An 11,200-nucleotide genomic window follows, 5' to 3' on the forward strand; every position below is an offset into this window, starting at 1 on the left:
CCTGAAGAGAAGTTGTGTGCATTTGTAGTGAAGTAAGTTGCAGTGTGACATGTGATCTGTGTAGCATTATACCACTGGGTGGCGCTAGGTCACAAACTCTTCACCTCCTGAACCATACATATGTCTGGTAACGACATGGACCACGAATAAGATGAAGTTACACCACGAGGTGTAATGAGGGACCTATAATATACATAGTGAATGTCTAGAGGAGTGGCACAGAGAGTGATTTGAGATCATGACACTTGATATCACCAAATGAGCCTACTGGTGTTTCATACTGGAAGATGTAATATCAGACATGGGGATCATATCAGTGAAGAGGCTAGTTACCAGAAACCCAGTTCAACATTCAACGGCCACCATTGAAGGAATTTCAATCTGCCATGCGGGACACCTAAATATAAGAAAGAAAATAGATTTCTACCAATGAGCCTGACAGTATTTCTGAAGTTGGTTGATAAGATGATCTGAAACAGTATAGTGGTATGACTAGTCAGGAAGGTAATGAAACCCAGATTAGCATCTGATCAATGGCCCTAATTGAACCATTGAATGAATTTCAATCTGCCATGTGGGACACCCAGAAGTTAATTGTGATCCTCTCGTCTCCTCACACTTTTTATTTTCTGTGATGAAATCCCCATGACCTAGCCTGGCCCAGCGTCTGTTTGGGCTGTCTTGCCAGTTACGACCAGGGTAACCCAGTGCCCTGTTAGTGAATGTGAAAGGGTGTGACCCCCCCCCCCAGACCATGTGCCCACAGTCAGCCAGACATCTGGGATAGATAGTCATATGCTTAATGACCCTACTGACTGTGACTACAGTACACTGATTACTGACCTAACTGACCACCAGACTAGTCTGCCAACAGAACACCTCATACCCCTGTGCCCTGCCAGGCCCAAGCCATTAGCCAGGGAACAGGCAATACTCCATACTCTCACTGTCCCTAGTCAGCTGACCTGAACTCGGTTTTTCATCCAAATGTCAAGTAATTGCTGTCATGATCTGACATCTATCCAAGACTACCCAAGCAATGTTGCCCCTCTCGTCAGCTGAAATGAACTCAGACCCCCTCCTCTCGTCAACCTGCTCCTCCCCTCCATACCCTCCCACTCATCTACCCCTCATATCCTGTGGAATCAGAGCTACATATTCTGCCCCCTATTCCCTTTATAGTGCACTACTTTTGACCAGGGTCCATAGGGCTCGGGTCTAAAGTAGTGCACTATATAGGGAACAAAGTGCCATTTGGGATGCACCCACAGTAATCAACAGATGATCCCAAGCCCATAATCAGGCCAGAGACATAAAGCGAGAGACTAACTTCAATAAACCACAACATAAATCTGTCCGGGATGTACAGCCATTCACAGCAACAAGTTAATTTGTTGTCCGACAGGTGCCGTTATACTGCTGGTACTGTACAAATCAGACCTGGGTTAAAATACTGTTTGGAATATTTCAAATGCCCGATCTGGGCTTGTCAGGTGCAATTGAACCAATAGAATAGCTACAAAATAGCAAATCCCACCCATCTGGCACTCCAGGCAGGTTAAAGCAATCGCAAAAAGGATTTGAAATTTTTCTAATACTGTTTGAACCCAGGTCTGATTCTGTGGTGGTGGTGAGGGACCCGTTATTAACACTGGATGCCCTGTCCTTGCACTGCGGTGGTCTGGTCTGACAGGATCTGTAAAGTGTCACACATCCAATAAACATGTCATGGGGGAGAGGAGACGTCAGGGAGATGAGACAACAGTTGTTAGGCAGGCTACTAGATGAGAGTCATGTTCACAAGGGCACCTCATGTGCAACTCCAGGGTCATGTTCATTAGGGCAGGCAACAGAAAATGCTTTTTATGTTTTGTAATTGCAACAGAAAATGAAAATGAGAATGAGCAGATAGCGATCCCTCCCTGTTAAGTCAGTTTAGTTCCGTTTGGTGCCTAATGAACCCAGGGCTATGGTTGTCTGAGTGGAACTGGGGCTGGACGACTGGGGTTGGGGCTGCCCTCCCCGTTGCCCTCGCAGGAGGCCAGTTTAGTGGTTCAGACACCATGGATCCCAATGGAGATGAGATGGATTTAACCTCTAATTCAATTACTGTAATATTATATCAGTAGCACTTTATTTGATGGGACTGGTATTAAACTAGTGTTTGTTTGGTAACTAACTACCCAGAACTAAATGGTGTTGGTTTCAATGTAGCCCTTAGAGAGTGAGACATAAAATAAAGCTACAATAAATCAAACTACAGTTTAATAATGGTTCTTTAACAAATGTGTTGAGTGAATTTTGTTGGATTAAACTACAGTTTAATAATGGTTCTTTAATACATGTGTTGAGTGAATGTTGTTGGATTAAATACAGTTTAATAATGGTTCTTTAATACGTATGTTGAGTGAATGTTGTTGGATTAAATACAGTTTAATAATGGTTCTTTAATACTTGTGTTGAGTGAATGTTGGTTTAAGCTACAGTTTAATAATGGTTCTTTAATAAATGTGTTGAGTGAATGGACCCCTACAAATCAGCCGGGCTAGACAATCTGGACCCTCTTACTAAAATTATCTGCAGAAATTGTTGCAACCCCTATTGTTGCAAGCCTGTTCAACCTCTCTTTCGTATCGTCTGAGATTCCCAAAGATTGGAAAGCTGCCGCGGTCATCCCCCTCTTCGATAGGGGGTGACACTCTAGACCCAAACTGCTATAGACCTATATCTATCCTACCCTGTCTTTCTAAGGTCTTCGAAAGCCAAGTTAACAAACAGAATACCGACCATTTCGAATCCCACCGTACCTTCTCCGCTATGCAATCTGGTTTCAGAGCTGGTCATGGGTGCACCTCAGCCACGCTCAAGGTCCTAAACGACATCATAACCGCCATCGATAAGAGACATTACTGTGCAGCCGTATTCATCGACCTGGCCAAGGCTTTCAACTCTGTCAATCACCACATTCTTATTGGCAGACTCGACAGCCTTGGTTTCTCAAATTATTGCCTTGCTTGGTTTACCAACTACTTCTCTGATAGAGTTCAGTGTGTCAAATCGGAGGGCCTATTGTCCGGACCTCTGGCAGTCTCTATGGGGGTGCCACAGGGTTCAATCCTCGGGCCGACTCTTCTCTGTATACATCAATGATGTTGCTCTTGCTGCTGGTGATTCTCTGGTACACCTCTACGCAGACGACACCATTCTGTATACTTCTGGCCCCTCTTTGGACACTGTGTTAACTAACCTCCAGACGAGCTTCAATGCCATACAACTCTCCTTCCGTGGCCTCCAACTGCTCTTAAACGCAAGTTAAACTAAATGCATGCTATTCAACCGATCACTGCCCGCACCTGCTCGCCCGTCCAGCATCACTACTCTGGACGGCTCTGACTTAGAATACGTGGACAACTGCAAATACCTAGGTGTCTGGTTAGACTGTAAACTCTCCTTCCAGACTCACATTAAGCATCTCCAATCCAAAATTAAATCTAGAATTGGCTTCCTATTTCGCAACAAAGCATCCTTCACTCATGCTGCCAAACATACCCACGTAAAACTGACCATCCTACCGATCCTCGACTTCGGTGATGTCATCTATAAAATAGCCTCCAACACTCTACTCAACAAACTGGATGCAGTCTATCACAGTGCCATCCGTTTTGTCACCAAAGCCCCATACACTACCCATCATTGCGTACTGTACGCTCTCGTTGGTTGGCCCTTGCTTCATACTCGTCGCCAAACCCACTGGCTACAGGTTATCTACAAGTCTCTGCTAGGTAAAGCCCCACCTTATCTCAGCTCACTGGTCACCATAGCAGCACCCACTTGTAGCACGCGCTCCAGCAGGTATATCTCACTGGTCACCCCCAAAGCCAATTTCTCCTTTGGTCGTCTTTTCTTCCAGTTCTCTGCTGCCAATGACTGGAACGAAATGCAAAAATCTCTGAAGCTGGAGACTCATATCTCCCTCACTAGCTTTAAGCACCAGCTGTCAGAGCAACTCACAGATCACTGCACCTGTACATAGCCCATCTGTAAACAGCCCATCTATCTACCTACCTCATCCCCATACAGTATTTATTTATCTTGCTCCTTTGCACCCCAGTATCTGTACTTGCACATTCATCTTCTGCACATCTACCATTCCAGTGTTTAATTGCTATATTGTAATTACTTCGCCACCATGGTCTATTTTTTTGCCTTATCTTACCTCATTTGCACTCACTGTATATAGACTTTTTGTTTTCTCTGTTCTACTGTATTACTGACTGTTTTGTTTATTCCATGTGTAACTCTGTGTTGTTGTATGGGTTGAATTGCCATGCTTTATCTTGGTCAGGTCGCAGTTGCAAATGAGAACTTGTTCTCAACTAGCCTACCTGGTTAAATAAAGGTTAAATAAAAATGTTGTTAGATTAAGCTACAGTTTAATAATGGTTATTTAATAAATGTTTTCGAGTGAATGTTGTTGGATTAAACTACAGTTTAATAATGCTTCTTTAATAAATGTGTTGAGTGAATGTTGTTCGATTCATTTTTGCTGTAGTTGGAAATGTGGTAATATAATTTTAAATCATAGCCAATGACCTACAGTATGTCTATGGGAATACATAACATCCACAGTTTGTAGTTTACAGCTGTTACCCTAGCCTGAACACCCTCAACTACAACCTAGCCCTAGCTTCATGTCCACATCCCGGGTCGACCCTAACCCTAGCCTCAACCTTAACTCTTTACTCAGCATCAAACGTCATTAGAATGTCCATGACATTTGTTTTGCTACTTCAATCTTTTGGTTAGCAACACTAGGCTTGTTTCATCCTGTGCTTTTACAATCCCAACACCTCGTGTTAACTAAGTGTTGGTGTGTGAGTGCTGTTCAATTCCATAAAACGTTCTCAAGTCTTTTTTCACAACCATTTAAAACAGTCCTCTTTGTACCTCTTCCTCAAACCTAAAACCCCACTAATATAACACAGGAGGCAGTGTATCTGAACCCAGTGCCATGCTCTGTCACTATGTAATTTTAGTTCTCCATAGAAAAAATGCATCTGCCATACCCGTGTGAACAATGGAATTTACGAGCTGTTGTCATCGGCGACGGCCGGTGCCTTCATTCCTTTTTTAAGCCTATTTTATGAGGTCAGGCGTTCTCCCCATAGATATGGAGGTAGCAACAGGGACCAACGAACAACGTCCTCTGTGGATTGGGGGGCCTGGGGCTCCAGGCATAAGCGACTTAGAGCCCCAGGCCCCAGTAGGGTTAGAGTGAGCATGAGAGGGAGAGAGAATGAAAGAGCAAGATAATGAGAGAACAGACAAGGCGAAATAGATACCTTCTTCTCACGCCATGGCCTTAGCCACAGCTGACCTGTGTGTGTGTGTGTGTGTGTGTGTGTGTGTGTGTGTGTGTGTGTGTGTGTGTGTGTGTGTGTGTGTGTGTGTGTGTGTGTGTGTGTGTGTGTGTGTGTGTGTGTGTGTGTGTGTGTGTGTGTGTGTGTGTGTGTGTGTGTGTGTGTCCTTGCGCATACGTCAAATACCCGCAGTCGAGTCCAAACACAGAGGGTTTAGCATAATCCTGGACTAACCGGTGCCGCCGCACATTGACTCTGTACCGGTACCCCCTGTATATAGCCTTGCTTGTGATTTTACTGCTGCTGTTTAATTTCTTGTTACTTTTATTTTCTACTTATTTATTTTTTCTTAACACTTCTTTTTTGACTTCTTAAAGCGTTGTTGGTTGAGGGCTTGTAAGTAAGCATTTCACTGTAAGGTGTATTCGGCGCATGTGACAAATAACATTTGATTTGGTAATGCCATAAAGGTAGCATATTCAAATGGATTTCATTATAAAGCTAAGCCTAGATAATCTAGTTAAATCCCCCGCAAAATCAACATACCCAACCCCTTCATGGGAATGCCCTGCTGCCGTGTTCTGGGGAATGGAATTCTCAGCTGTATTCTCCGTGAACCTTTCTGTTCTGGAAAACTGATCGTATGGAGAGGGAAGGGAGCTGCTCTTAACCAATCAGGCCCGGGTGGATTGTTATGGTGGTCTGTGTTTTGGTGAATTATTGTGACGAAGTGATGAGACTAAACCATAGTCTGACAGGGACACACAGAGCTGTTCGTTTCACTTTCATTTATTGTTTGTCAAAAATGGTTCCAATCCACAGGTTCCTCCCACCTCTCCCTCAAATCTTCTCTTCTCTTTTGTTGGAAGACATTTTACTATTACTTAATCGAACTGCTCTTAAATGATGATCACTTCAATGTTTGGTAAACCTGTACATTTTACATGTCAATTGGTTTGTCTACTACAGATTCTGAGAACTACATAATGATTATGTATGTCTGTAAAGTAGAAACATAAAGCTTATGATAGACAGTGCATTCGGAAAGTATTCAGACATCTTGACCTTTTCCACATTTTGTTACGTTACGGCCTTATTCTAAAATGGATTAAATAAATAAAATCCTCATCAATCTACACACAATACCCCATAATGACAAAACGAGAACAGGTTTTTATAAATGTTAGCAAATTTATAACAAATAATAAACAGAAATAAGTTATTTACATAAGTATTCAGACCCTTTGCTATGAGACTCGAAATTGAGCTCAGGTGCATCCTGTTTCCATTGACCATCCTTGAGATGTTTCTACAACTTGATTGGAGTCCAGCTGTGGTAAATTCAATTGATTGGACATGGCAAAATGATCCATCGGGGGAGAAGGGCCTTGGTCAGGGAGGTGACCAAGAACCCGATGGTCACTCTGACAGAGCTCTAGAGTTCCTCTGTGGAGATGGGAGAATCTTCCAGAAGGAAACCATCTCTGCAGCACTCCACCAATCAGGCCTTTATGGTAGAGTGGCTAGACTGAAGGCTTCAGGATAAGTCTCTGAATGTTCTTGAGTGGCCCAGCCAGAGCCCGGACTTGAACCCGATCGAACATCTCTGGACAGACCTGAAAATAGCTGTGCAGCAACGCTCCCCATCCAACCTGACAGAGATTGAGAGGATCTGCAGAGAAGAATGGGAGAAATACAGGTGTGTCAAACTTGTAGCATCATACCCAAGAAGACTCGATGCTGTAATCGCTGCCAAAGGTGCTTCAACAAAGTACTGAGTAAAGGGTCTCAATTAGCAAACATTTCAAAAAATACTTTTTTGCTTTGTCATTATGTGTAAATTGATGAGGGGAAAAAACAATTTAATACATTTTAGAATAAGGTTGCAACGTAACAAAATGTGGGAAAAGTCTGAATACATTCCCGAAGGCAATTGTAACTCAAACGTACTACTATGATGATAACTATTATGATTTTACTTCACAGTCAATACAAATCTGATATTGACAAGGTCAGAGATGTACTTTATGTAACAAATAAAATACAACTTTATTGGTCGCGCATTAACATGTTACAGCAGGTGCAGCAGAAGAATTGTGTTTTCTAGCTCTACGGTGCGGTAATACAATATCAATTCAATACGCAAATAATCCAGAAAGTCCAAAACAAGAAAGAAATGCATCCCTTACACAGTAAACATGTATCCAAAAGGAAGTTTCTGGGGTCTTTTTGATTGGTGGGGGTGGGGTCACACTGCTTTACAAAAAGTGCATTGGCCAATACAGTACTGTAATACTGTAATATATGCCATTTACGTAGCAGACACTTTGATATAAAGTGAAAACAGTCCACACATTTTGGTATGTGACCCCAGTGGGAATCGAACCCACAACTCTAGTGCCATGCTCTTATGAACTGAGCCACGTACAGGACCACTACAAAACATAAGTACAGTACAATACTGTAAAATACAATACATAATTGCAATACAGGTAGAAGATGTATGTTTGCCATCCCTAAGAGCGCACCAACCTCCTTCAGGCCATGGATGAAGCATGCAATGATTTCACTCCAGACATACAGTACCAGTCAAAAGTTTGGACAAACCTAATCATTCAAGGGTTTGTCTTTATTTTTTATATTTTCTTCATTGTAGAATAATAGTGAAGATATCAAAACAATGAAATAACACATATGGAATACTGTAGTAAAAAAGTGTTAAACAAATCAACATATATTTAGATTCTTCAAAGTAGCCACTCTTTGCCTTGATGACAGCTTTGCACACTTTTGGCATTCTCTCAACCAGCTTCACCTGGAATTGAACTCTCAACCACTGAACATTCCGAAATTAAACTTTCGAACACTGAACGTCCTAAAATAGAATTCTCAAACACTGAATATTCTTTTTGAAAGTTTCATTACTCTATTCATCAAGGAACAAGTCAACATTAAACATGTCGTCCCCCACGAATAATGAGGGACCTATGTAACGAATTTCACGACTCTCGGTTGAACGGGGTGAGGGCCATGACTTTTCAAAGTTTTCATGTTCAATCTCTTGTTATAGCGCCACCATCATCGACAATCAGTGTAATTTCGTAAATGCCAGATTTTTATGGCAAGATGCACCATTCACTCAAGTTTCGTAAAAATTGGACCAATGGTGTCTGAGATACCGCGTGGAACGTACAGAGACAGATCCACAGTCCCCTCCCCGATTTCATCGCAGGGGACAAAAGCACCTTTCTTCCTTCTGTCACAGGCTCAGTACAGTGGTAGTATCTATCTCGCGGGCCAAAAATACACGCGTGTGTGCTCACACGCTTGAGTATGTACATGCCTGCATGCTCCCCCAGAGTTACCGGGGGTTGTCAACAAGAAATCTATCAGCTTTGCCATCACTCATCAAAACAGATGATGTGTAGATGTAGAGTTGATGTCTCCTGTCCAGGACACTGGGCCCTGAGCGGCCTGTACTCTCTGCATTATCATGATTTATTTGTCTATCTAGTTAGAAGACATTTGTCTCCCTGTCCGTGGTTCTAGCACATTGGGGAGGCTGATCTGTCATCACACAGTCAAAAGCGTTAGGATTTGATTAAGAGACGTACATGTTTTCAGGGATACAGAGGTTGTTATGAACATGACGCCGCTGAGTACACAATGGTTGAATCAACGTTGTATAGACGTTCAATTGACGTCTGTGCCCAGTGGGAGATGACACATTTAACGAAGTGTTATACATGTGAAATTGTGAAGTCCATTATGTTCCATCAGTAGGGTTAGGTTACAACTGAATAATAGAAGAAAGCTTTTCAGGGAGAAAAACATCCATTGATGAAACAGTGGTCACTACTAGTTTGAAACAGGTGATACATTAGACGGGTAATGCGGAGTCATACATGTGAAATTGTCCGTTATGTTCCATTGGTAGGCCACTATTACATAAGGTGTGTTTTTATTCTGTCTGAATGATGTGGCTATAACATCAAGCCAGCCAGGATTATCAAAGAAAACTGTTGTGCTTTTATACTATATCTGGCAACGAGAAGAGAGGAAATCCCAGCTTAGACAATCCTCTACTCTTGTCCTGTGGAAACAAGCCTAGGGTTGGTTGCCAGACATAATATTATGCCCCCGAATAACCGTTTCTTGAATCAACTCCTCTGTTTAACGTTCATTATTCCACAGTTTGCACCCACCACCACCCTGTCCCTTCAGGCAGTGATACCACAGTCTGCACCCACCACCACCCTGTCCCTTCAGGCAGTGATACCACAGTCTGCACCCACCACCACCCTGTCCCTTCAGGCAGTGATACCACATTCTGCACCCACCACCACCCTGTCCCTTCAGGCAGTGATACCACATTCTGCACCCACCACCAACCTGTCCATTCAGGCAGTGATACCACATTCTGCACCCACCACCAACCTGTCCATTCAGGCAGTGATACCACATTCTGCACCCACCACCACCCTGTCCCTTCAGGCAGTGATACCACATTCTGCACCCACCACCAACCTGTCCATTCAGGCAGTGATACCACAGTCTGCACTTTTAAGGACTTAAGGACACAGTCTGCACATTAAGGACTGTCTTTTGTGTAAAGTAAGCAAGGGGAAGGGGCTGACACTCTCTCACTCCTCAGTCAGCCAGCACTATTCATCCTTTGGAAACCTGTAGAGAGGGTAGTAGCTGGCTCTTTAAGGGTAAAGTGAACTGGTAGAGAGGGTAGTAGCTGACTCTTTAAGGGTGAAGTGAACCGGAAGAGAGGGTAGTAGCTGACTCTTTAGGGGTAAAGTGAACTGGTAGAGAGGGTAGTAGCTGACTCTTTAGGGGTAAAGTGAACTGGTAGAGAGGGTAGTAGCTGACTCTTTAGGGGTAAAGTGAACTGGTAGAGAGGGTAGTAGCTGACTCTTTAGGGGTAAAGTGAACTGGTAGAGAGGGTAGTAGCTGACTCTTTAAGGGTGAAGTGAACTGGTAGAGAGGGTAGTAGCTGACTCTTTAGGGGTAAAGTGAACTGGTAGAGAGGGTAGTAGCTGACTCTTTAAGGGTAAAGTGAACTGGTAGAGAGGGTAGTAGCTGACTCTTTAGGGGTAAAGTGAACTGGTAGAGAGGGTAGTAGCTGACTCTTTAAGGGTAAAGTGAACTGGTAGAGAGGGTAGTAGCTGACTCTTTAAGGGTAAAGTGAACTGGTAGAGAGGGTAGTAGCTGACTCTTTAGGGGTAAAGTGAACTGGTAGAGAGGGTAGTAGCTGACTCTTTAGGGGTAAAGTGAACTGGTAGAGAGGGTAGTTGCTGACTCTTTAAGGGTAAAGTGAACCGGTAGAGAGGGTAGTTGCTAAATCTTCCACTCAGTACTTTTCTTCCCCAGTAGTGATTTATGATTGAAAGGGGTCCCAGGACTTTTGGCTCAGGCACAGATGTGTAACCCCAGACAGACAGGCCACCACAAAATGTGAATAATCTGACACTGTGTCCTAGGGAATTAGGGACTGGGAGCAGCCCCTACACACACGCATGCACACGCACACATGCCCGCATACACACACACTCACACATGCACACACATGTGTGTGCCTGCTTGCATGCGTGTGTGTGTCTGTGTATGTGTGTGTATGTGAGCATGAGGTGATAATCAACAGCGTGGCGTAAGGAGGACTCTTCCCCTGTTGTTACACACACCGTCCGAATATGATGCACACACTACCGCCACAGGGCCAGCAGGCAGGGACTCCCAATTTGGTCAAGAGCCTTTTAACTTACCGCCCCCTCCCTCCCTCCCTATCCCTCCCTATCCCTCCAAACCTCCCCACCTCTGTCGTTTCCTCAAAC

This window comes from Salvelinus alpinus, chromosome 2 (assembly GCF_045679555.1).
Source record: "Salvelinus alpinus chromosome 2, SLU_Salpinus.1, whole genome shotgun sequence".
Lineage (NCBI taxonomy): Eukaryota > Metazoa > Chordata > Actinopteri > Salmoniformes > Salmonidae > Salvelinus > Salvelinus alpinus.